Source organism: Anabrus simplex, chromosome 4, assembly GCF_040414725.1.
Source record: "Anabrus simplex isolate iqAnaSimp1 chromosome 4, ASM4041472v1, whole genome shotgun sequence".
Taxonomy (NCBI): Eukaryota; Metazoa; Arthropoda; class Insecta; order Orthoptera; family Tettigoniidae; genus Anabrus; species Anabrus simplex.
The window spans coordinates 127,330,759-127,356,326 of NC_090268.1; positions in this window are offsets into that span (position 1 = coordinate 127,330,759).

The following is a 25,568-nucleotide window of genomic DNA, read 5'->3' on the forward strand; positions in this document are numbered from 1 at the left end:
ACAGTACCCTGTAGATCAAATTATTATTTTTTTCTAGTTGCTTTACGTCGCACTGACACAGATAGGTCTTATGGCGACGATGGGATAGAAGAGGCCTAGGAAGTGGAAGGAAGCGGCCGTGGCCTTAATTCAGGTACAGCCCCAGCATTTGCCTAGTGTGAAAATGGGAAACCACGGAAAACCATCTTCAGGGCTGCCGACAGTGGGGCTCGAACCCACTATCTCCCGATTACTGGATACTGGCCGCACTTAAGCGACTGCAGCTATCGAACTCGGTAGATCAAATTAAACCCACCACCTTACTTTAATTACACCGGTGTAAATACATTAGTATACCCATCTCTCTAAAATTATATCGCGCGTTTAAGAATAATCAGACAAGTTAAATAAGCTAATAGCCAAGTTTCCTGACTTCGGTGGACTTTTAATATTAATGTGTGTAAAATTTTCTATCTTAAAGTGTAGACACAATTACTTTATGGCAAGAGCAGAGTAGTCAGGCCTGTGGTGGTGATGGTGGTGGCGATTATTGTTTTGACAGGAAGTGCAACTGGCTAACCATCCTATCTCATCACTAATCAGAAAGGAAAGGGAAGAGATCCGACACAGTGAAGAATGAAGATATAGGCAAAGGAAATGGAACACTTCCTGGGCCTTGCTAACCTAATACCGTCGGAGTAGGAAGAAAGAGACACATCCCTCTGGCCCCCATGGTCGAAAACCCACGCTCCCCAGTTGAGATCCCTGATGTTCCCTTTTTGGTCACCTTTTGCGAAAGTGAGGGGACACCGTGGACATACTCTATCCTCACCCACAGGTGTTAGTCGGGCCTAAAAGCACAATTACTCACGCTGCAGAAAACACCGCCAGATTACAGTCCATCGACTGGTTTGGTGTGGAGTGGTGGTGGTGATTACAGTTTTTAAGACGAAGTACGAGGCAACCATCCTCTATTACCAAAAATCAGAGAGGAAAAGTTGAAGGGGTCCGACACTTCGAACAATGAGGGTATCGGTCAAAGAAAGAAAAGCGCCGCGAAAGGCGTGAAAATGGAAGACTACCGGGCGAGTTGGCCGTGCGCGTAGAGGCGCGCGGCTGTGAGCTTGCATCCGGGAGATAGTAGGTTCGAATCCCACTATCGGCAGCCCTGAAAATGGTTTTCCGTGGTTTCCCATTTTCACACCAGGCAAATGCTGGAGCTGTACCTTAATTAAGGCCACGGCTGCTACCTCCCAACTCCTAGGCCTTTCCTATCCCATCGTCGCCATAAGACCTATCTGTGTCGGTGCGACGTAAAGCCCCTAGCAAAAATGGAAGACTACCTAGGCTTCGCCACGGAATACAGTCGGGGTCGGAAAAGAACAAGATTTGACCAAGGGAAGTCGGATATAATAGGTGAAAGTGAGGAGCTTGCCAAAAGTAAGTGAAACCAATGCCATGACTCAGCTAAAGGCCCCGTGGTCGCCAACCCACACTCCCAAGTTAAGAGCCCCTCGGTTCCCTTTTCGTCTCTTCTTACGACAGGCAAGGGTTACCGTGGGGTGTTATGCTACCGTCCTCACCCACAGGGAGTAATGGGTGTGCGGAGACCAAGATATGAATAATATGACAAACATTAGAGAAATTATAGACTAGGCTTTAATAGCTTTGTAGAGGATCTCAAAGGACTATGAAGATATGTTTCCCACAATTTGTGCACAAACTAATCCATCAATAATGACTGCAAGATTTAGTTAAAGGAAGTTATTAAAATTATACGAGGGGGGATCTGACGATGTTCTTATCAGATATATAAAAACAACAGCTAGATTCACACATAGCAACCAACATTCCTAACAAAAACTAATTAAAGCTCTGCTAATCACTCCAACGCATAGAGGATAATTTATTTATATTGTTTTTTGATGGATGCCAAGGCCAGGCGAGACATATTTAACAGACCAGATTTCCTCATGAAGTCTAGTTTTTGTGGTGCACAGAAGCCTCTGGTTAGAACACTTGCTATCAAGTAACAATTTTTTGTCGTATATCTGAAAGTGGATATAATGGATCGTAGACACAGTATTTTCCGGCACATATATTTTACTTCTCCTACTTACACTAATTTTAACATTCCCTAGATGTTATTCAATCTCAGCAATATAGCGAAGATTAGCTTACCGGCTTTCTGCCCGGTTGGCCAGGGTGTCATTGTGGTGGTGGTGATTATTGTTTTGAGAGGAAGTTCATCTGGGCAACCATCCTCTCCTAACAATAATCAAAAGAATAAGTGATATAAATTTTCAAATAATTAAGGTTTGAGTTGAAAGAAATGCAAGTACCAAGAACGAAGTGAAAATTAAAAGTTCCTAAGGTCTCGTAAACCTAATAGTGCCGAGATCGGAAGAGAACCCGAGTTGATCGAGTAAGTCAGATAGGAAAGATGAAAGTGAGAAACCTGGCACAAGAAAGGGGAAGAAAATTTAGACTGAACTAGAGGACCCGTTGTCACCGAACCACTTTCTCATTTGAGGAGGAGTGGAGGTGATCATTGTTTTAAGAGGAAGTACAACAACACAACCATCCTCTAGTAATATTAATCAGAGGTAAAATAGAATAAAAGAATGAAGGCATCAACAAAAGAAAAGGGAGGGCCGCGAATGGCATGTGAATGAAAGATTCTCTAGGCCTCGGAATCGTAATACCGTCGGTTGGCGGTGGTGGTGATTACTATTTTAAGAGGAAATAGAACTAGGCAACCATCCTCTATATGATGACGCGCAATGAGCGTCGAAAATAGTACCAATCTTCTTTAAACGACATATGGTATATACTTACATCAAATAAATATTCGTTGTATTGAAAAGGTGGACCCTTAACATTTTCATTTTACTGTAATCCCAGTTCAATACGGAACAGAATGAAGTTTCTAACTTTCAATACTTAACATAGACCTACATGCACGATAAGAAAAAATAATGTGGTGCCGGAATTTAGCCCCGCAGGATTTCGCGTATTATCAGAATTCCAGAATAAAGAATAAAATCCCCGACCCATACTTCAAGTTCAATACCCGGGCTAACTGCAGGCCTAACTTTACGCTGAACACGCGTTAACCTAACTTAACCTCCCAGGACTTGAGCTGAACTAGGAACAATATGGCGGCTATAAGGCTTAATATGTATGCCTTTAGACTTCAAGTTCGATACCCGGGCTAACAGCAGGCCTAAGGTTACGCTGACCACGCGTTAACTTAACTTAACCTTCCAGTACTTGGAGTTGAACTTGGAACAATATGGCGGCTATAAGGCGTAAGTTCGATAACCGGGCTAACTGTAGGCCTAACTTTACGCTGACCTCGCGTTAACCTAACTTAACCTCCCAAAGATCTTTGTTTTTACAAGTTCGCGGCATGTGCACAATCACGTCCCCAATAATTTAGAGGATCGAATCCATCTTCGTACTGAATCCTGAATATATATGTAAAAAAGCAAATTCAAAGCAAAGTCACCTCTGTACAGCCCATGAAGGCCCTTGGAGGAGTGGAAGGTAAAGGCTTCCACCATTGTTAACCTCGGCACGTGATGGGGTAGACCGGTTAGCTCTACGCCCGGCCGCCTTTGCCCCCAGGAATGAACCTGGTACTCATTTTTGGTGTAGGCTGAGTGAATCTCAGGGCCATATGCACCTCCGGAAGTGGAAATCTCCTTTCTTAAATGTTACGACTTCCTGACGGGGATTCGAACCACGTCCTTCCGGGTGAACCGAGCACGCCTTTACCGCCTCGGCCAGGCAGCCCCTTGAATATACATGTACAATAAGAAAAAATAATCTGGTGCCGGATTTAAGTCCTGGAGGAGTTCACGTCTTATCAGAATTACTTAACAAAGAATAACATCCCCGACCTATTACTGGTACACTGATTGTGAGTTGCGTTTCAAGCTTTTTGTGCAGGTGTTCATACATGTTATTATCCGATCCGCATGTGAAAAGTTATGCGTACGTTTGAACTTTGGCTGATTGTCCTTCCCTGCCCCAGCGCGGACATAACTTTACACCCTAGGCTTAACCGCATGCTGACCATGAGTTAACCTAACGGTTGCCCATCCCTACACGAGCTTAGCGGCTACACGTTGTATTAATAGGACTAGGGAGTTGGTGTAAGACCTAATGCATATGCTTTATTCATAGGGCCATAACGCTGAAAGGCGACCTTAGTTCTCGGAACTGAGCGACCGCATAAATGGCAAAAGGGAAAAAAGGGCTGAATGTCAATCGGGAAAAACGGCTAAATGGCTAAAGGACAACAGGGCAAACGTGCTAAATGGCTAAGGGACTAAAGTGTAAAAGGGTAAAAGGGTAAAAGGCCAGAATGGCAAAAGGGGAATGAAATATGGTCTAGGGCTTAGAGCTGAACTTGGAACAAGATTGTGACACGGTACTAGGAAGATGGTGTAAGGTTTAATACATGTGCTTTATTCACAGGGACATAACTTTAGAAAGCAAAGCTACTTCAAAGTCTTGAAGCTGAACTGCTGCAGGGTCGGCAAAATGGAAAAAGGGCAGAAGGGCAAAAGTGCAAAAAGGCAAAAGGGAATGTACTATCGTCTAAGGCTAAGAGCTGAGCTTGGAACAAGATGGTGACACGGAACTAGGAAGATGGTGTAAGGTTTAATACATGTGCTTTATTCATAGGGACATACCTTTATAAAGCAAAGCTACTTCAAGGCCTTGAATCTGAGCGGCTGCAGAGTCAAAGACGCCAGGAGTCGAGCTGATGCGTAACGCGCTGTCGGTTTTCAGTGTTTGGACCACTGACTTTTTTAATATTTTCGAGTTTATAGACTTGAACTCTATAGACTTATAGTAAATTATAATTTTGTTTATATCGCTTAGAGATCTCTTTGTGCTCAGAACGCAAAAATTCTCGCGCTACATATGACAGGGAATAGAACCAAGGACTGTTCCCTTTCGACTGCTGAGTATCATGCTAAGTAAATGACTGCGCATTGAAAGCGTGCGTTTAATTCATGTGAACTTGTGTTCGAATTAGGATGTCTCTCCTCCTTTTTCCAGGCTTGCAAGTCTGGACACGTAGCTAGCTGTCATGTGAAGCAGCATGGTTTACTAACCTAACAAACATTTGCGAATGTAGCTTTTTGTGCATTTAACCAGACGCTCTTATAGGTCATTGTCCGGTCTGCGTGTGGAAGAAATATGCATACGTTTGAACTTTGGATTGCTATTCAAAGTCGGGGGCTATCAACAGTATGTCTGTTATTAATCATCAAGAAACTCGTCGTTATTCACAGGGACGTAACGTTGAAAACTGAACTCAGAACAAGATGGCGACTACTCATGGGGCTAAGGAGGTGGTGTAAGATGTAATGTTTGTTTGTTTGTCCAACCCTTGTCCCGTTCCTCTGCGGGGTCGGATATGAGGCGAGGTGTATCTGTCGTGGCGGGTTTTTATGATCGGATGTCCTTCTTGACGTCAACCTCAGCAGAGGAGTTAATGAGATGAATGACGTGATATATGATAGTAGGGAGAGGGTGAAGTCCGGTGCCGGCACATAGCCTAATCCTGTAGAATAGCACCTAGGGGTGTGCTCAATGGTTAACGTCCCCATCCGAAGGACGAATCACCATCAGCGTCATATGCCCTCACTCCATATGAGTAATGCAGAGAGGTCTGGTATTTAATCCAGGCTTTTGGCACGCAATCTAATTGTATACCATCACCTCCCCAATCCTGCCGGCCAACATTCTGATGATGAAATTGTTTCGATCAACGGGACTCGAAAAGGCTAACCACGACGTCAGACCGTTTAGACCTCAGCGTCTTAACGATCACGGTCACCTGGTGGGCTCAATGCATATGCTTTATTGATAGGGGGGATTAACGCTGATCTCCTCCTCCTTCTGGAGGAATAGCGTATGACTATTTGTGTTTTTGAGGTGGAGGAGAAAGAGGTAGTCGAGATGCAAATAGCTTATGTTCGATATGCTGACGTCGAATGTCTAATCTCTGTCTTTATTTCTTTTCTTGTAGCATCGATGAAATTAACAGTGTTCCGGGGATTCTGTGGAGCGAAAAGATGAAAGGAGGTGCGGGCATGAATGGGTGGTTAGAGAAAAGATCAAATTTTAATTAATTATTTTAAAATCAGGAATTTTATTTCATCCCTTTTTCTTTTCTTTTCTTTTCTTTTCTTTTCTTTTCTTTTCTTTTCTTTTCTTTTCAGATTTTATAATTTGCTAAGCAATAACAAATAATCAGGCACAAAACTTTATCTCGTGAGGTCGAGAACAATGTTAGAAAAGTCTAGAATAATCAGACAACATGATTTAACAACTTGAGCTTGAAGCTACCCAGTTACAATTGTTAACAAGAGTACCAGTGCTCCCTTCAATAAATCCACGACGAAACTGAGCTCCAAAATTTATTACACTTACAAGAAGCATCTTTGCTCCATACAATTACTCTCTAGGAGACTATTCTTCACAATTTACAAGATCCAGGTCTCTTAAAGGAACAATCTATATTTTACCAAAAATAAACAGTATTCGCTTTCTTATCTGCTCAACAGTCGAATTTACATAGGAAATTGAATAATAGTAGTTAACTTTAACAGGGGTAATAAGTACCCATTCTACATGGCCTTAGAGAAAAAGAAAAGGTTAACGCTGTTCTCCGAAAACCAAAGTGTTAGGAAGCGAACTCTTGCACTCATTTGAAATTCACCAGAACATCATTAAAACCCTATGTGGGCTTATGGCCCGACCTTACAGAGGCTAAATGCTACGGAGGTGACTAGATGACTTTTAGTTACAAAATTACGAGATAGATTTTAAAGATCACAAAATCATTGTCATCTCAATATCAAGTTAAAGGGCAATAAATGAGGGTACGCACTCGTTATTCCCTAAGTTTGATTAAGGTCTTAGACCTTGCTTGAAAATGCACAGTTACATTAATAAAAGGTTTTGAAACCTTCCTCTTGAACTAGCTTTCTGAGACGATTATATGTTTAACAGATGTCTGCCGTTAAACTGAGCTGGAGGGCCGTCTGGAGATGGGCGAGGCGCGTCCCCTGCCTCTATGAACACACTATACTGCTGGACTGGAGCGATTGAAAGACAACATAGCCCAACAGGTCCCAGCTTTTATAGCGGAGAGGAAGGTTCCAGAAATCTCTGGACCGAAGCCGTGGACACACCCCACTTACCATTAGATAATCCAATACATATCAAAAATTCCTGTTTGTTTGAATAAATAAATGTACAAAATTTCTTACTGGGTAAAATTTTAAGCTGGCGGGAAGAGATAGAAGTGCTGATAACATTACAACACCAAAAACAATCTACTAACAACACGGTTTACGAAACCAGTGATTACAAAATTTCTCTTGAAAGTTAATTGCCAATCCCCTCACCAAAGGGAGCACATAAGTTGATAGTAGTGACATCTGTCGATAAATGTTCAAACTTCTTCCGAAATGAGTTTCATTGTTCATGTTTTATATGGCCTTCTAAGAGGCGCTTATTTTAAATGCACGGAGCGGGTTTCCCTCCGGTACAAACAATATTGGTCGTTCTGCAGCAGTTGTGACTCTACACCTTAGTGAGTTGCCTGTCAACGAAGGATTCCGTATTATTTCAATGCGAAGAATATCTACAAGATATGGAAGTCGCATTCTATGTACCTGCGAAAATTTTAAAGGGTTCCTTCCTACTAGATTCAATACAATTTCAGATGATGAACTAGAGCATTTAAACAATCGTAGCACATGTATGACTGATGAAGGTATGTGAAACAAAAACGTGTTTCTTTTCAGATATGCAATGCACACTATATGATTGAAAAATAAAACAGAAAAAGTAAAAAAATTTCCTGTTTATTTATTTCCTTCAGTAACACCTCCCTATAACTCCCTTACTCCTAGTGCCTATATCAAACGCTGTTGATACAAAAAATAAAACTATTTTCATTCTGGAGAAGAAAAAAACATTGTTGATATAAAAAATAAAATATTTTCATTCTGGAAAAGCAAAGAAGAAATTAGAGCTGGGAGGTTAGGTTAAGTTAACGCATGGTCAGCGTAACGTTAGACCTGCACTTTTGTGTAGTTAGCCCGGGTAACGAACTTGAAGTCTGTTAAGTTAAGCTTCCACTCTTATGCGATTAGCCCGGGTGTTGAACTTTGAGTCTCTTAGATTAAGCTAATACTCTTAGGCTTCGAACTAGGGTCTGTAAGGTTAACGCCCTTAGGCCTGCGGCCGAACCCGAGGTCTGTAACGTTAAGCCTAGACGCGTAGCCAACGTAAGGTTATTTTATGTGAGGTTAAGAGCGCTAAGGTTAAGCCTGGACAGGTATCGAGCGTAAGGTCATGTGAGGTTAAGAGCAGTCAGCAGACCTCGTCATCCGTTTTATGAGGAATAGTAGACGTCTTGTCATATATAAACATAGTATTTCCCATTGGTCTTTTTATTATTATTTACTATGTTGTATTCTGTTCACTTTTTAGTCTGCATTTGTACACTTTAATGTGTTTCTTAAATATTAATTTGAATAATATACAGTAGTGCTTTCCAAGGCAATGTTTATTCTACTGTAACCTACATTTTTATCAGGAAACAAGGCATTACAAATTAGATCCCGTGATTATTTAAAACTCATAATCAGTTTTCATCATCGTTTACCCCTGTGGGTGGGAGACGCATACGAAGGATACACCCACGGTATCCCCTTCCTGTCGTAAAAGGCAACTAAAAGGGGCCCCAGGGGCTCTCAACTTGGGAGCATGGGTTGGCGACCACGAGGCACTTAGCTGATTTCTAGCATTGCTTCCACTTACTTGTGCCAGGCTCCTCTCTTTCACCTATCCTCTTCGACCTCCCTTGTCAACTCGTGTTTTCTCCGACCCCGATGGAATTAGAGCATTTTCACGCCCTTGCCTTTCTTTGTCCGTTACTTCATTTTTCGAAGAAACGGATCCTTTCTTTCTTCTCTTTTGCTCTCTCTCTAACCCCTGTGGGTGGGGGGCGCAGATGTAAAATACACCAACGGTATCCCCTGCCTGTCGTAAGAGGCAAATAAATGGGGTGACCAAGGGATGATGAATCAGAACCATGAAACCACTTGTGATTAGTTCCAACACACGGGGAACACCATGGGACCGAGCTCGATTTCTGCAGTCGCTTAAGTGTGGCCAGTATCCAGTAATCGGGAGTTAGTGGGTTCGAGCCCCACTGTCGCCAACCCTGAAGATGGTTTTCCGTGGTTTCCGTGGTTTTTTCACACCAGGCAAATGCCGGGGCTGTACCTTAATTAAGGCCACGGCCGCTTACTCCCAATTCCTAGGTCTTTCCTATCCCATCGTCGCTGTAAGACATATCTGTGTCGGTGCCACGTAAAGCAAATAGCAAACAAATAAAAATAATAAAAAATAAAGAACATCATGGGTCGCCTTTACTTGCGAGTAATACCACTATGTTCGTTATTGAATGGTTTTGTGATTGGTTGCAGCAGAGAGTGGGTTCACTGTGGGTTTACAGTACCTGTGATTAGTAGCACTAAATGCGGCACATTACCATTGGTACCATTATGGTACCATTATGTGAGAAAAACCACGGTTCTAGGCGTTGCCTATGGTTAGTAGCACAATATGAGCGACACCGTGGGTCTGCGTTGCCTGTGGTTAGTACCCATTACATGAGGAACACTACGGGAATACCGGAACCTGTGATTTGTACACGTAGGTGAAGAACACCATGGGTTTGCGTTGCCTATGATTGGCTCCATTATGTGAGAAATACCAGATCTGCGTTAACTGTGATACGGTACAATACTGGTGAGTAGTGCCATAATGTGTGGAACACCGTGATTTTACGCTACTTTTGATTAGTACCGCAACTTGAGAAATACCATGGTTCTATTTTACTCGCGATACCTTGTGAGGGGCCGTTGACCTGGTTTTTGGACCCCTTTAGACTAGAAGCATCATCGATTCAGGATTGTGCTTTGGAAGTTGTCCCTTGGTCAGTACTACTATTGTTTTAAGATAGTTTCTAGGAATCCACTGATTGTTATGAATTCATATTCATACATTCATTCATCATAAACCGTTTAGCCTGAAACGATGTAAATTTACAAAGAGGAACTTTCAGGTGCAAGACTAAATTATTATTAGTTCCATCGAAATGAAAGAGAAGATGTAATCTTGAATGGTTTCACTGATAATAATTAGTGTTGATGTTCCCAATCATGTAGCTGTGTACAAGAGGCGATGAGCTGCACAGGTCCAATTGGTGGGCTCCTGTTGCGGGTGGCGAGACAAATTGAAAACGTGTGAAATAAATACTAGACATAATGAAGTGGACCGTAGCTGCAGTGTTGTGACATGTTTTGTGCTCCCCCGCGCAGTCTCCTCCCGCTGGACCCGTACAACATGAAGCCCGAACATATCACTTTCCAACAGGGAATAACTGGTTTAACCACATTATTTAACGGCTCTCTCGAGTTGATTTGGAATCACCTGATGGACATTAGTTTTGCGATAGTTTGCATGTCATCATTTTGTGGTTTGTGTCGAATTTTATGACGTCACAGGCACATGATGTACACGCACGTGGATAGGAAACGGGAAGGGGGAGGGGTAGGAGGGTTCGAGCTTATAACATGAATGCCCATAAAATGAATATTGCTTTATTTATGTGCATTCTGGGATTTTGACACTTCGGCTTACTGTAGTTTATATTAACAACTCTAGTATTGCCTTAGATAGGAAACTGACAAAATCTGCACATGTAACCGTCGACAGACGAACAATATTCTTAAACAATTAACCTGAATAACAACTCTGTGGTTCAGAAGAGGTGTCACTTTATCCCACCAAAATTGGACTCAAAATATATTATACTGGCTTAGTTTTGCCATTATTTACAGGTAGTATTGGTGAGCTCACTTTTATCTACGATGGTGATGGCGGTTTTCTTTTTATTATTCTTCTAAAAAGAAGTGCAGTGAGACCATCATCACGTCTTAACACTTATCAGAAAAAAAAAGGAAGTAAAGAAACAAGCTGGCAGTTTTACGTGACTGCTAATATTGTGACCAGAGGCATGAGATCTTCCGCGATTTTTAATATAGGTGTGGTGGTGATTATTGTTTTTGAAAAAAGTACAACTCAGATGCAACTATCCTTTATTAACAAAAATCAGAGGGGGAAAATGGAAGGAGACGGACACTTCGAAAAATGAAGGTGTCGGCCAAAGAATGACAAGGGCAACAAAGGGCGTGAAAATGAAAGACTCCGTAGGCCTTGAGTGCTCTAGTACCGTCAGGGTCAAAAAAGAACAAGAGTTCACCAAGGAAGGTCGGGTATGATAAATGAAAGTGAGGAGGCTGAGACAAGTGGAACTAATGCCAGGACTCAGCTAAGGGCCCCGTGGTCGTCAACCCACGCTACCAGGTTGAAAGAGTGGTGGTAATGGTGATTACTGTTTTAAGAGGAAGTACAAATAGACAACAATCCTCTATATAACTATAATCAGAGAGACAAACTGAAAGGGATCCGACACTGAGAAAAATAGTGGCATCGCTCAAAGGAGGACAAGGGCCACGAAGGGCATGAAAATGACACTCCCTAGGACTCGCAATTTAATACCGTCGTGGTCGGGAAAGAACAAGGGTTGAACAAGGGAGGTCGGACAGAAGAGTTGAAAGTAACGTCGCACAAGTAAGTTGAAACAATGCCAGGAGTCAGCTAAGGACCCCGTGGCCGCCAACACGCGCTCCAAAGTTCAGAGCCACTGGGGCCCCTTTTAGTCGACAGGCAGGGGATACCGTGGGTGTTATCATATCGCCTTACCCACGGGGGAGAAAGAGAAAAAGCATAAAAAGTTGAGTGAAGCAATACCTGAAGTACGAGACAGGAGCGATCGTGGTGGTGATTTCTGTTTTAAAGTGGTGGCGATGGTGGTTATTATTGTTTTAAGAGGAACTACAACTGGGCATCCATCCTCTCTTAACATTTATCAGGAAGTGGTGGTGGTGGTGATTATTGTTTTAAGAGGAAGTACAACTAGGCAACCATCCTCTGTATAACACTAGTCAGAGAGAAAAATGGAAGAAAGGGAAGGTACACAAAGGGCGTGAAAATTAGACTCCCTACGCCTCGATATATAATACCGTCGGAGTCAGAAAATAATAAGTGTTGGCCACGGGAGGTTGGAGGGGATAGATGAAAGTGAGGAACGTGGCACAAGTAAGTGGGAGCAATGCCAGGATTCAGCTAAGTGTCCCGTGGTTGCCAACCCACTCTCCCAAGTTAAGAGCCCTGCGGCCTCTTTCAGTCGCCTCGTACAACAGACAGGGAATACTGTGGATGTTATTCTACCATCCCCACCCCCAGAGAAGAGATCCTTCCATTATCGTTGCATGGAACCCTTTTTCAGTAACCTATATGGAAGAATAAAATCGAGACTGTAAACTTCGAAAGGCGACCATTTTCCGAGTTACTATTGGCCAGGTGTGATGACGACAAGTTTTCTATTAGCTCCGATAGGGCTCGCATCACGTTTAGCCGCAGGACTGCCACATTCGGTGAAAATAAGAGATCAGCGCATTTCGAAATTTTCTTGGCATGTGCAGGATGTGACATTAATCCAAATTTTATCCCCTCCCGAACGCAGAAAGCACTGTTGTGCTGCGTCAATTTTTAGCAGTGTTCAAGCCAATCTCTCTAAATTTTCCATGAAAAAACGTAACAATACAAACACACCTAAAGGAAGTATAATCCCTTATATTTAAACAGATCAATGGTCTGTCACTTCCCAGAACTAACCAAAGCAGACTTTGAGTCTTACGCCGCCAGATCCCCTTTGCTTTCTGTACATGACTGGGAGGTCACTGCAGCTAAGCTGGGAGCGCAAATGACCCCACTCACCCGAATGATTATGTTAAGTTAATGGGGTTGTTTGAAGTCATGGTGTATAAACAAGCCCACAATTTTTAAACCTTAATATAAGTTACTTTCAGACTTGAAAAGTCATCGAATTACTTGTAACTTTATATTCTCAGTAATTTTTATATGTATTTCGTAGTCGTTAATTTGTACAAACTGTAATTTTTGCCTGTACTTTACTTCTTGTAATGCAATTGCATTCTAGAAATTGATACATCGCACGGAAGCAGAAATGCGAGAAAATAAATTATGATGAAGATAACTTTTTCACTTCTACTACAGCAAAACCAGCAGCTTCACCAGTTCTGGATGAGGTACTTTCTTACTTCTCCAGTAGGTACTTCGAAAGACATTCTAACGATATTCTTAAAATTAAACACGGGTATTCCTTCAAATGTGTCTGTAGGGCATCTTTACAGTAAATGCAAAGATGTACTTTCTCCCTTAAGACGTTGAGGATTAGCGATGAGAATTCGAAGATTCAAAGGTGGTGGTGTTGATTATTGTTTTAAGAGGAAGTACAAGTAGGCAACCAAGCTCTATAGCCTATAAATTTAATCACAGAATGAGATAATTAAAAAAAGTGATCCGACACTTCGAGAAATGAAGGTATTGGCCAAAGAAAGACAAGGGCCATGAAGGACGTGAAAATGAAAGACTCACTAGGCCTCAAGACCTAATACCATCGGGTCTGAAAAGAACAAGAGTTGACCAAGGGAGGTCTGATAGGATAGATGAAAGTGAGGAGCCTGGCACAAGTGAGTGGAAGCAATGCGAGGACTCAGCTAAGGGCCCCCTGGTTGCCAACCCACGCTACCAAGTCGAAAGTCCCTGAGGCCCCTTTTAGTCGCCTCTTACACAAGCAGGGGATACCACGCGTGTTCTTCTACCATCCCCACCCACAGCGGAACTACAATTCGCAAACGTAATACGGTGGTGGTTGTGGTGGTAATTGTTTTAAGATGATGTACAACTAGACAACCATCCTCTATACAACACTAATCAGAGAGAAAAATCGAAGGGATCCGACTCTTCAAAAAATGAAGAAATCGGCCAAAGATAGGCAGGGGCCACGAAGGGCGTGAAAATGAAAGACTCCCTAGGCCTCCAGTGCTCGAATACTGTCGGGGTCGGAAAAGATGAAAAGCTCACCAAGGGAGGTAGGATAGGATAGATGAAATTGAGGAGCCTGGCACAATTAAGTGGAAGCAATGCCGGGACTCAGCTAAAGGCCCCGTGGTCAGCAACCCACGTTCCAAATTTCACAACCCCTGGAGCCCCTTTTAGTCGCTTCTTACGACAGGCAGGGGATACCGTGGGTGTTGTTCTACCGCCCACACCCACAGGGGGGTAAACCTAATACCGTCGGGATCGGAAAAGAACAAGAGTTAACCAAGGGAGGTAGGATCGGATAGATGAAAGTGAGGAGCCTGGCACAAGTAAGTGGAAGCAAAGTTAGGACTCAGCTCAGGGCACTGTGATCACTAACCCACCCTCCCAAGTTGAGCCCCTTGGGCCCCTTTAAGTCGCCTCTTAAGACAGACAGGGGATAGCGTGGGTGTTATTCCACCAACCCCGCCCACAGTGGGGTGAAAATTCCAAGGTAATCGTAATTGAGTAAAATATTTTTCAAGTATGGCACCGGTAACTATAATCGAACCCAATTACTGACAACAAAGTTTATCAGGTCACCATCCTTTCAGGCTAAAGTTGCAGAATACTGATCATGTGGTCATATACTTGGTTACTTGATTCGCACCTCTTCCAAGAATTTAAGACGTGGAATGGTTCGAAACAGAAATACACGGTTTTAAGCCTTGTCTAATTAGTTTTCAGAGTTGAAATAGTGTCTAATTCTTTCTTTTCAGCAATGTAGATCCACGAGCACAATACTCAACGGTCCTTCTGCGGCCTTCCCATTCTCTAGCCCATAACCTCATTTTTCGAATGATCGAAACTCATGCTTCTTTTACTACATTGTTTAACTGTATTTGTCTTTAATTATATTTTATTTAAACTGCACATTCTGGAAATACAATAGAAATATTCAGGGGAGACGCTGGACGTGGCACAAAAGGGCCGAGGATGACTGCCGTGGTAACCCTCACTTTGGGGGTTACGTTTCCGGAGTATCCGAGGAATTTCATGGCATGTCCAAGGGGTACATTTAATTATTATTCTTATTATTTTTAGTATTGTTATTATTATGTTTCTTTTCCTTTTCTGTACAGTATGTGGAGTTTGAAAGAGTGAATATTGGCATAGGCTGGACATTGTTATTTTTCTCATTTAACGGATCAAATGGGTAATTGTTACTGTAGATCTAGAGAAAAATAATAAAGTATAAAGTACTACATTGTTTGGAAGGATGATAATCATGTAGGATTTATGTTGTTGTTGGTTTTTCCTTTTATCTCCAACAGTGCCGCTGGACCCATAATAGAATACGTAGAATTCTGGGAGGAAATGTAGAACTAGGTCCTACTCATATAGACCTACATAGTCTTAAAGTCCTTCGATTTAGATTTTTAGAATATCAAACAAGCATTTTATACTTACATTCACCTTAGAACAAAGTATGATGTGGTATCCAAAATAAAAGACAAAAAAGAGTACGAAACCCAACAGTGATTACAAATTAACTGCATGATTCAGGTAACCAATAAAATATACTGTAGGCTAGGCAAGCAAAGGTAGGAAGAGTGAAAAGACCAAATCATGGAGAGACAAAAGAGAATCAAAATTACCTAATGGATGTTCCCGATATTTTACTTTGGCACTTGAACAATCTCAGAAAAGCCTTTATGGTACCAATAAAGTAAAATTTAATAAACAGACACTGTAGTTATCAGATCGTAACCCAACCAATACTGACTGATAAAGGAAATTTCGCACAAAAATTGAACAGCAGGCCCTATTCACTGTGCTGTCCGTAATCTTGCTGAAGTTGATCTAATGACGGTGTATCAATGAATTTCTTCAAAGTAGGCTAGGGTTACCGGTACTTGAAATGTTCACTTACATCCGCAAAAACGTTTACTTCTTCTTCTACTTCTTCGTTTTTACTTGGAATCTGCTCAGCGCACTACGTCCAGTCACTGGTTTGATTTAAGTATTACTAATCAAAGGAACTGTTCAAAAGGACAGATTAGAGTGGTAGTGAGAAACGGAAGTACGAACTATTTTATTGGGAGAGGTTGTTTATGAAAGATACGTTAGGAATATTCTAGGCGTCTAAAAGTAATCCGCCGTGATAGACCACACTGGCGTGAATATGTTACTACTATAAACTCTGGCTCCATGGCCAAATGGTTAGCGTGCTGGCCTTTGGTCACGGGGGTCGCGGGTTCGATTTCCGGCAGGGTCGGGAATTTTAACCATGATTGGTTAATTTCGCTGGCACGGGGGCTGGGTGTATGTGTCATCTTCATCATCATTTCATCCTCATCACGACGCGCAGGTCACCTACGGGGGTCAACTCAAAAGCCTGCACCTGGCGAGCCGAGCATATCCTTGGACACTCCCGGCACTAAAAGCCATACGCCATTTTTACTACCATAAACAAATAAGGGAGTCAGGATCGTTCATATTAAATCTTAATGTTACACTCTTGAAAAATGTTAGTCAGGAACTCTGCTAAGTGAACTGTCGGATGGTATACTACACAAGAAATATTTAGAGGAAGTTGAAAGCCGAGTGATATTAAGTTCGAAATGAAACGTTGTTGCTGTCTTGGATATTTATCACACTGAAACAAGATATGATTTATAGTGTCGACATAATTTACACAATTACACAAGTTGTTATCCTTAATCTGTAAACGATACAGATGTTCCGGTGTACAGGCATGATTCAAGCGAAGTCTGACTAGAGTAGTTATATGACGTCTAGTGTACCGGCACTGTCTTTTCGCGAACCATGGTTTCATAGCAATTGTATTTTGGGTATTGTAGAAATGTTTACCTCATTCCACTTTTCTCGCTTAACTTTCTTACACAGTGTCCATACGTCATTTTTTGAGATTGCAATATGGTATCGTAAGCCTTGTCCTACAGCTGCCTCGTTTGCCAGTTTATTGGCCATGATATTGCCTTCTATTCTAGAATGTCCTAGAGCCCACGTATATAAGACGGAACGATTTAGGATAGTTAAATCATACAATAGTTTCCTTAGGTTTTCTAAATACCAATTTTCCGCCTTTGTCGGATTTTCTAATGCTTTAATAACACTGAGAGAATCAGTACATATGAGAGCATTTTGGATAGTGGAATGTTTAATATATATTAACATTCGACGAACTGCAAATATTTCTGCTGTGTATATAGATGCCAAATGGGGTCATATGAAATATTTGGATAATTGCAGCTGAGAGTAAAAAGTGGCTCCTACTTCGGATATGTCATGATGTTTTGACCCGTCAGTATAAAATGGGATAATTATATTGGTCATATTGATCTAAAGTAATTCTGAATGACTTAGTTGTTATCGGTCTGTTTAAATTCTCGGAGATACGGTTATCATCGAATTTTGTGCGTATAATATTGGGTAATTGTATATTCGCAGGAAACATGATAGAGTACTTAGGGTGAGTTCGTGTTAGAACAACATTAGGTCGTAAATATATAAATTGAACATAGGCCATAGGAGTGCCGGATATTTGTTATGTAATACATTTCCATTTCCATAATATTCAGATAATAATTTCAGCTTGGGAAGAATCGAATGTTGAGATCTGGCCACCACGAACCTACTACGCTGGCGTAGCAGGGGAAGAGGTGATACTCCTACGTGGCGCGTCCCAGGTGGCGGATAGGGGGGTCCTAACGGGCTTGCCGGCGGACTTGAGGGAAATAAAATACCTCTCGCGGACCAAACACACACCCGCTGTGGGTGGGGGAGGCAGACGAATAATACACCCGCGGTATCCCCTGCCTGTCGTGAGAGGCGACTAAAAGGGGCGACCAAGGGATGATTGTATTAGAACCATGAAACTACTTTTGATTCGTACCATCACGCGGGGAACACCATTGGTCGCCATTACTTGCGAGTAGTACCACTCTGTTAGGTACTTAATAGTTTTGTGATTCGTAGCACTCAAGCGGGGTTCAGTGTGGGTTTCCAGTACCCGTGAGTCGTACCCATGTGAGCAACACCACGGATCTGGGCGTTGCCTGTGAGTTGTACCACTATATGAGCGACACCGTGGGTCTGCGTTACCAGTGATTAGTACCCACTATATGAGGAACACCACGGGAATGCCGGCGCCCGTGATTAGTACACCTAGGTGAGGAACCTCATCGGTTTGCGTTGGCTATGAGTGGCGCCATTGTGTGAGAAACGCCATAGGTATGCGTTACCTTTACGACGTACAATACTTGTGATTAGTACCTTAATGTTTGGAACACCGTGAGTTTATGCTACCTTTGATTAGTACCGCAGCTTGAGAAATACCATGGTTCTCCTTTTGTAGCGATAAGTGCCATTATGCGGGATCGTGGACTTAGATATTGGCCCATTCACACAAGCATCAACGATTCAGGATTGGGCTTTGGGAGCAGTCCCTCGGTCAGTAATATTGTTTCTGGGAATGTTAGGCATTGCGCGTCTTATCCACTGATTGTTTTAAATTCATATTCATCAATTCATTCCTCATCATCACGTTTTGAATTCGGGTTAGTGGATGAATTTTGTACTTTTAAATTGCAATTCCATTTCGTCTCATTTCGTATCATAGGGGCCGATGACCTAGATGTTAGGCCCCTCTAAACAACAAGCATCACCATCATCGAGATCTATCCATTTTCTTGAGGAGAATTTAGTAGCTGTATATTTGCGTCTCAAATGTAACGGTGGCTGGGTAACTTCAGCTAGTAAAGCATTTGTAGGAATCGAGTTCATGGTACCGGTAATCAGTATAATAGCTTTATACTGTACTTTGTCTAGTCTCTCTTTTTGATCCTCCGAGGTCATATCTATAAAGTGACTATCATAGTCAAAAACAGACCTTATAATGTTTTATATACAGTTAAAAGAGTAGCTGGGTCAGCTCCCCAAGTTCTGTTCGTTAAGGATCTTAACACACGTATTTTTTGTTCTGTTTTTCGGCTTATCGATGCAATATGATTTTTCCAAGATAGTTTGTTATTGATCTCTACCCCAAGATACTGAACGGTTTGTTAAACCCTCACGGAGTCGCTCACTCATTTGAAACGTTAGTTGTCACGCGGGGTGTTGACAACACCCCATCTATCATATACAGTACAACCTACATAAAGACATTTTATTCCAAAAATATATTTTATTATATGTGTACCGGGCGGTACACCTCCACGCCGCTAATTCAAAAGGTGCGCCAGTTGAAACTCCTCTGCTGGAGGAAACCTGAACTTTATTGACGGTATTAATTTTCTACTTTCTCAGAAGATGTCACTACCTGTAAATTTCGGAGTTTTAGAATTGTGTCATTTTTGATGTGTTTTTGTTTTGCTTGAAGTAAGAAGTGTGAACTTTATCTTCTAGAGGACACTACTGAAGAACTACAATAGTGCACCCTAGTGCGAAGAAAAAGAACTGTTCTTTGGAGAAATTTTTATTTCAAAAGTTTGTTTCTTGTTAAATTTCCTTCTGTTATGGTTTAAGTTGGCTGTATACCCCTCTCTTTCTCCTTGTTTTGTATTCAACCAATCCCGAATTTCTTAACTTAATTTTCCACCAATAATGTGTTTCTTCTTCATCTTGTGTAGGGGTTTCTCTTTATTCTCCAATAAAGTGATTGTGGGCGGGTGTTCTCATTCCCCTAACGCCTAGAACCTTCCGCGAGAGTATATAAACTGCTGATTTTAGGGTCTCTGCGCCACTTCTGTTCCATCTTTCAGTGTGTAAAGTACATAGCAGGGGGCGGGAAGCGCCTCTTTCTTCGGCAGCGGTCAACAACAAGGTAATGGCCAATTAATAACTTCTTTCCTTGCTAGCTCAGCAGTTTAACTCTCGGGGCGGGTCCGAAGTTTTTCCGTTATGTAACCTTCCTTAAAAATGTAAAGAATCTGGTATCTATTTTACCTTTTAAACTACGTATTGGGATAGAGAGTGCTTAACCCTCTCGATCTCCCACTCATATTGTTTTGAGGTGAACCTTTTTCTCAACCTATTCTTCCTTAACATTATGTAAATTTGTTTCTTTTCTAAAGTCACCTCCGTAGTATGGGATTAGCCCTTGCATCAGTGGCCTAAGAGCCAAATTAGGTTTTAAAAAAAACAAAGTGTATTAGGAGTGCCGATCGCCTCCTCTCAAATTGTTATTTTGGAGGTCATGTAATCAACCTTCTTTTCATTTAATAGACCTCAGTAGGTTGGGTATTTTACCCCTGTGTCTATGTCCAGTGAGGACAACTCGAAGGTGGAGTTTGGTGTGGCCTTTGAGAGGCTTAAAGTTGAGAGCGAGTGGCTCTTTTTGAAAATTGAGTGTTGTATGCCTCGTGGAGGCTTTTCAGTGTAATTTGGAGCAAGGGCTCCTAGGCATGAATGGGGTTTTCTGCCCCTCTGTTGAAACTTGTGTTTGGGGTAAAACTGAGCTGATTGCCCAAGTATTGTGAAGTCAGGGCGCGAAGCCCAAATCCTGTAAATATTGTAACTACCCTTTTGACTTGCTACTTTGTACCTGCCATGCTTGTTATTTCCTTATTTTGAAAAGAAAATATAACCTTGTTAAATTTTAAATTAATTTTACTTTCGTAGCTTGAGACCCGTTCACACCCGCACCTTCTTTCACCTCTACCTACCACGGAAAGCTCCGTAACAATATGTAATATAGATTTACAAATGAGACTTGCATATGAATATCATAAAATGCAATATATTCATCTACAAAAGTCCAAACATACGAAAATATTGAAATTATTACTCAATTTCTGCATTTCAGTACAAAACAAATTAATACAAGAATATTTCTGAATTACACTCAATGTTTCTGTTATCAGATTGAAGTAAAGGCATGTAAGAAAACATTCAACATAACACAAGGTCAGAAACTTAGTCTGTATTACTTTGCGGTTCACCTGAATCTTGGTAACATTTTTGACACACATTCCGCAATACGTTTCAGGCACATCACTATACAACAGCGATCACAGTACAAGTTAGTTTTTAAATCTTTGTATCTAGGGCATATTGTGCACCGTGATTATTTCGGAGCTCGTTCTCGGACGTTTGTCGTCTTACTAGATGTCCAGAGCGATAAACAGCTGCTAGTATTATAATACCAATCACACACTTTATTTCGGATTCATCGGTATGCTTAGCATAGCAATCTCTCGAATAATTTCCGGCAACAGTGTCTATGTAAATGTTTGTACAATTAGTAATAGTTCTGATCATTACATCATACATGAATAGCGAAAAACACTCGAGCACTGACTTAGCACTTTTAGCAGGAGCCTTGACACCAGGGAGATGCAATACTATGTTTTGTCCTAACGTTCCTTGGAGGGGGATCTTTCTTCCACTTAGGCCGCTATTAGCCGTGGGCGACTAGTTGCCACTGGATTTAAGTACCGGCGATCAGTGGCACAACTTGTGAATACTTGCTCGGTTCATACCGGGAAATAGCCAGTTGAGAGAATGGCGTCCTACGAAGAACTTCTTCTTCTTGAGCATCTATTAAAAAGGAAAAACCGAAGGGTTAGGAAAGTGCGGAAACATCCTATATTTGTTTCTCGGCTGACTAGAGGATTATATTATACATCGTTTGACGATCTAAATGGAGATGACAGTAAATTTTGCAATTACCTGCGCATGTCAGAGTCATCATTTTGCGAACTGCTTGGCCACATAAAAGAAGAAATAACGGGAAACAACATACGACTAAACAAGTGTTTCCCAGTTGACCTGTAATTCACTAATAGAGCCATATAATGAATCAATGGTACTTGTAAATGTAAACGATTATTGAATTTATATGGGCATTACATACTGTGTTTCCATATAAGAGTAGTAAACGTTTTATAATACTCACACACCGGGAGAGTTGGCTGTGCGGTTAGGAGCGCGCAGCTGTGAGCTTGCATCCGGGAGATAGTGGGTTCGAATCCCAGAATCGGCAGCCCTGAAGATGGTTTTCCATGGTTTCCCATTTTCACACCAGGCAAATTCTGGGACTGTACCTTAATAAAGGCCACGGCCGCTTCCTTCCAACTCTTGACCCTTTCCTATCCCCATTTTGTCAGTGTAGGCTTAAGCTTCAGTTCTGGAATCCCAAGTGACCGGTTTTCATTCTGAGTAAAAAATGGTCCTCATTATTTATTTGACTTTCAAATTATTTTGCCATCTCGTTCATTTGCTGTTGTAGTTTATTTGATGTCTCCATCTTCAATAAATAAACTATCACAATAAGTAAAATATTCACTCTGCCACAGCATGATACCAAACAAGGTAATGAAGAAAGATAATGGTTAGGTGGATCGCTGATTCAATTGCGTTCCATCGTCCGCATTACGTCAAGCTGGTGTGAGAACACGAACTTGAGTGACGTTTCCGTATGCGCGGTGAGGTACATCCGGCGACTAGTTGCGCCACTAGTTGCCCCGTCACGCAGTTGAGTAACTACAAGTCGCCAGAGCAGTCGCCGGCTCAGATGACGGCCGGCAACTAGTTGCTCAGTTGCGCCACTAGTCGCTAGCGGCTAATAGGCTCCATTTGATCCAATGGTCAGTGACTCGCCAGAGCAACTAGTTGCGCCACTAGTCGCCCACGGCTAATAGCGGCCTTAGCCTGTTTACCTCTAACCAAGTAACGATTTCCTCCTTCATGGTGACCTGAATCATTATCACTCTGTCCGTCAGTATCTTCTTCACTATCAGCCTCTGTATCACTGTATTGGATAAGTTCCTCACAATTGTCGCTTTCTTCTGGATCTGACTAATCAAAATCTTCTTACCAACTTTCATCTTCTTCTAAAAGTGTGCGTATTCAAGCCTCCTATCGTTCATAGCAACACATTTTCGCAGAAAATGAAACTTTCACCACTCAAGCGAGAACTCAGTACTGAGCCGGAAATGTTACGATAGTGGTCGCGCGGGGGTATGACGACACCCCACGTGTGAAGAAGGAGCGCTAACGTCTGTCACAGCAATTCTAATTATAAGCACTCGCTCAGCACTTCATGGTCAAGGTCACTTAGAGAGGTATAATGGATTACAGCAAGCTAAATGAACTCGATCGCAAGATTTAGCCTAAAAAATGAACGTGGGGTGTTGCCAACACCCCACACGACTCCTTGAGGGTTAATGGAGATTTCCTGTTCGCCGCATCTAATGGGTGACTGATCATATATACGTTTTGTGGTAAATATTAGAATTGAACTTTCAGCCGGTGCTAAACCATTTTGTATCGTCCATGTCTGAAAGACTTCTAAAGTCTTCTCCATAGTAATCCGACATTCTTCTATAGTATTGTGAATGCAGGAGATTACTATGTCATCTGCATATTGGAGTATCCGAGCTGTTTTTACAATTTCTCTTTCAAGATCCGCAGTATACAAAATATACATAATCGGACTTAAAATGTCACCTTGTGGAAGTCCAACGGATGGAGTACGGCAATTGCTTTGGTGGGCGAGTTGATGGAGACATACTCGTCGATGCGTATAGAGTTGTCGTATGATATTAATCAACGTGGAAGGAAAATCCATATTCCTTAGTTTATCGAGTAAGGTGGATATATTAACATTGTCTCAAGCACCTTTAATATCTAAAAAGGCAGCCATAACGTGTTGTTTTCTGGATTTTGCTAACAATATATCTATTAATAAAATATTCAAAGCATCATCGTGCTGCGATCTTTGAGGAATGCGAATTGGTACTTCGGTAGAAGTTCATAATATTCTAGAGCCCACATTACTCTGTTTAGTAAAATTTTTGAAACAGTTTCCGAATACAAGGACTTAAACAAATTCCTCTGTAACTAGCTGGATCATGTTTCGGTTTTCCAGGTTTCTTTATAAGTACTAATACGAAATAGATCCACTCCATAGGTATATTGCCAAATTCCAATATAAGGTCAATTTTAAGGAGGATATTTTTAGCTTATGGTGGTAAGCATGTAAGCATCTGATATGATATATAATCCATTCCTGGGGAAGTGTTTTTCTTATTATATAAAGCAACATCGAATTTCGATGGGAGTATTGATCGCAGTAATGTTTGAAATTTATGCGTAATTTCAGTGATCGGATATTGGAGCAAAGGAACAACATAATCAGGAGTTAGATTTTGATAAAATTGAAGGAGAGTTGTACTATCCCAGTCGGTATTGTGTATATTATTGCAGTTCGAGGATATAACTTTCGAATTCCAGACCAGACATCTTGAAGAGGGGTGGCCTATTTAATGAATGCGTAAATGCTTTCCAAGCAAATCGTTGTTTCTCGTTGAATAATTTTAGGATTTGTGCGGCTGTTGTCTTGTATTGAAGATAAAATGCTATTGTCCCTTCACGTCGGAATTTCTTTAAAGCATTTTTTTCGACGCTGTACCCATGCTGACCATTTTTCATTCCACCAACGAATGTCAGGTGAATATTTCAACTTGTATTTAAGTGCAAGTGGGTAGTACGTGTCTAAACACAGTTTTTAATATTTAATACATTCTTATATTGATCTTTATCCTCGTCTTTATCGAAAATAGACAATTTATCCTGAATATACCTCTGAAATAACGAAGTATCCATATGTTTTATTTGTCGTACACGCATAGGAAATTTGTATGGCTTGCGGACTGCGTTCGAGGTGATATTAATGAAAACAGGAAAATTATCACTTTGGTGGGTATCATTCCCTGTATGCCACAACAGCTTATGTGTCAAATCAATAGTTGCAATAGTTATATCGACAGCACAGGGATTTGTATAGGGCGCAGTGATCCGTGTTGGTGATCCGTAATTCAAAATTGTAAGAGGGGACTTATTTATGATGTTCTCCATATCTCGGCCTTTTTTGCAACGAGAAATACTTCCCCAAAGCGGATTATGGGCATTGTAATCTCTACCAATAATAGTGGACGTTTGGAATTGTTCAAAAGAATTATTTCATAGGTCATATGTCGGCCTAATTTTAGGAGGACAATATAAGGAAACGGCGGTTAAATGATTTAATGTAATTGCAATAGTTTGGACATTGGGAATCTCATTTATTATCTCTCTGACTTAGAAATCTATAGTATTTTAATAAGAATACACACACCATTTGCAACATTGCCATCTAATCGTATGACATTGAAACCAGTGACTAGGAAGTAATATTTCCTCTTGAGCCATGTTTCACTAAGGATAACGATTTGTGGATCAAAAATTTGTATAATCTGAATTAATTCGTGTTTCTTGTTTAAAATACTCCGACAGTTCAGCTGCAGTATTCTAATTTTAGTTAGTTAATAAAGTAATAACTTCATCGTGTAAAACTTTAATTAAATGACGCCACTGAACATTTTGTCCCATTTGGTTCATTATTAATTCATTTTTTTCAATAATTCTTGAACTTTCCCCTCAGACTGAACGCTTACATGAGAAGATTTGACCAGCATAGAAACAGAAGCCTCAGTAACACAGGTCCCAGAACGGACTTGCTCTGT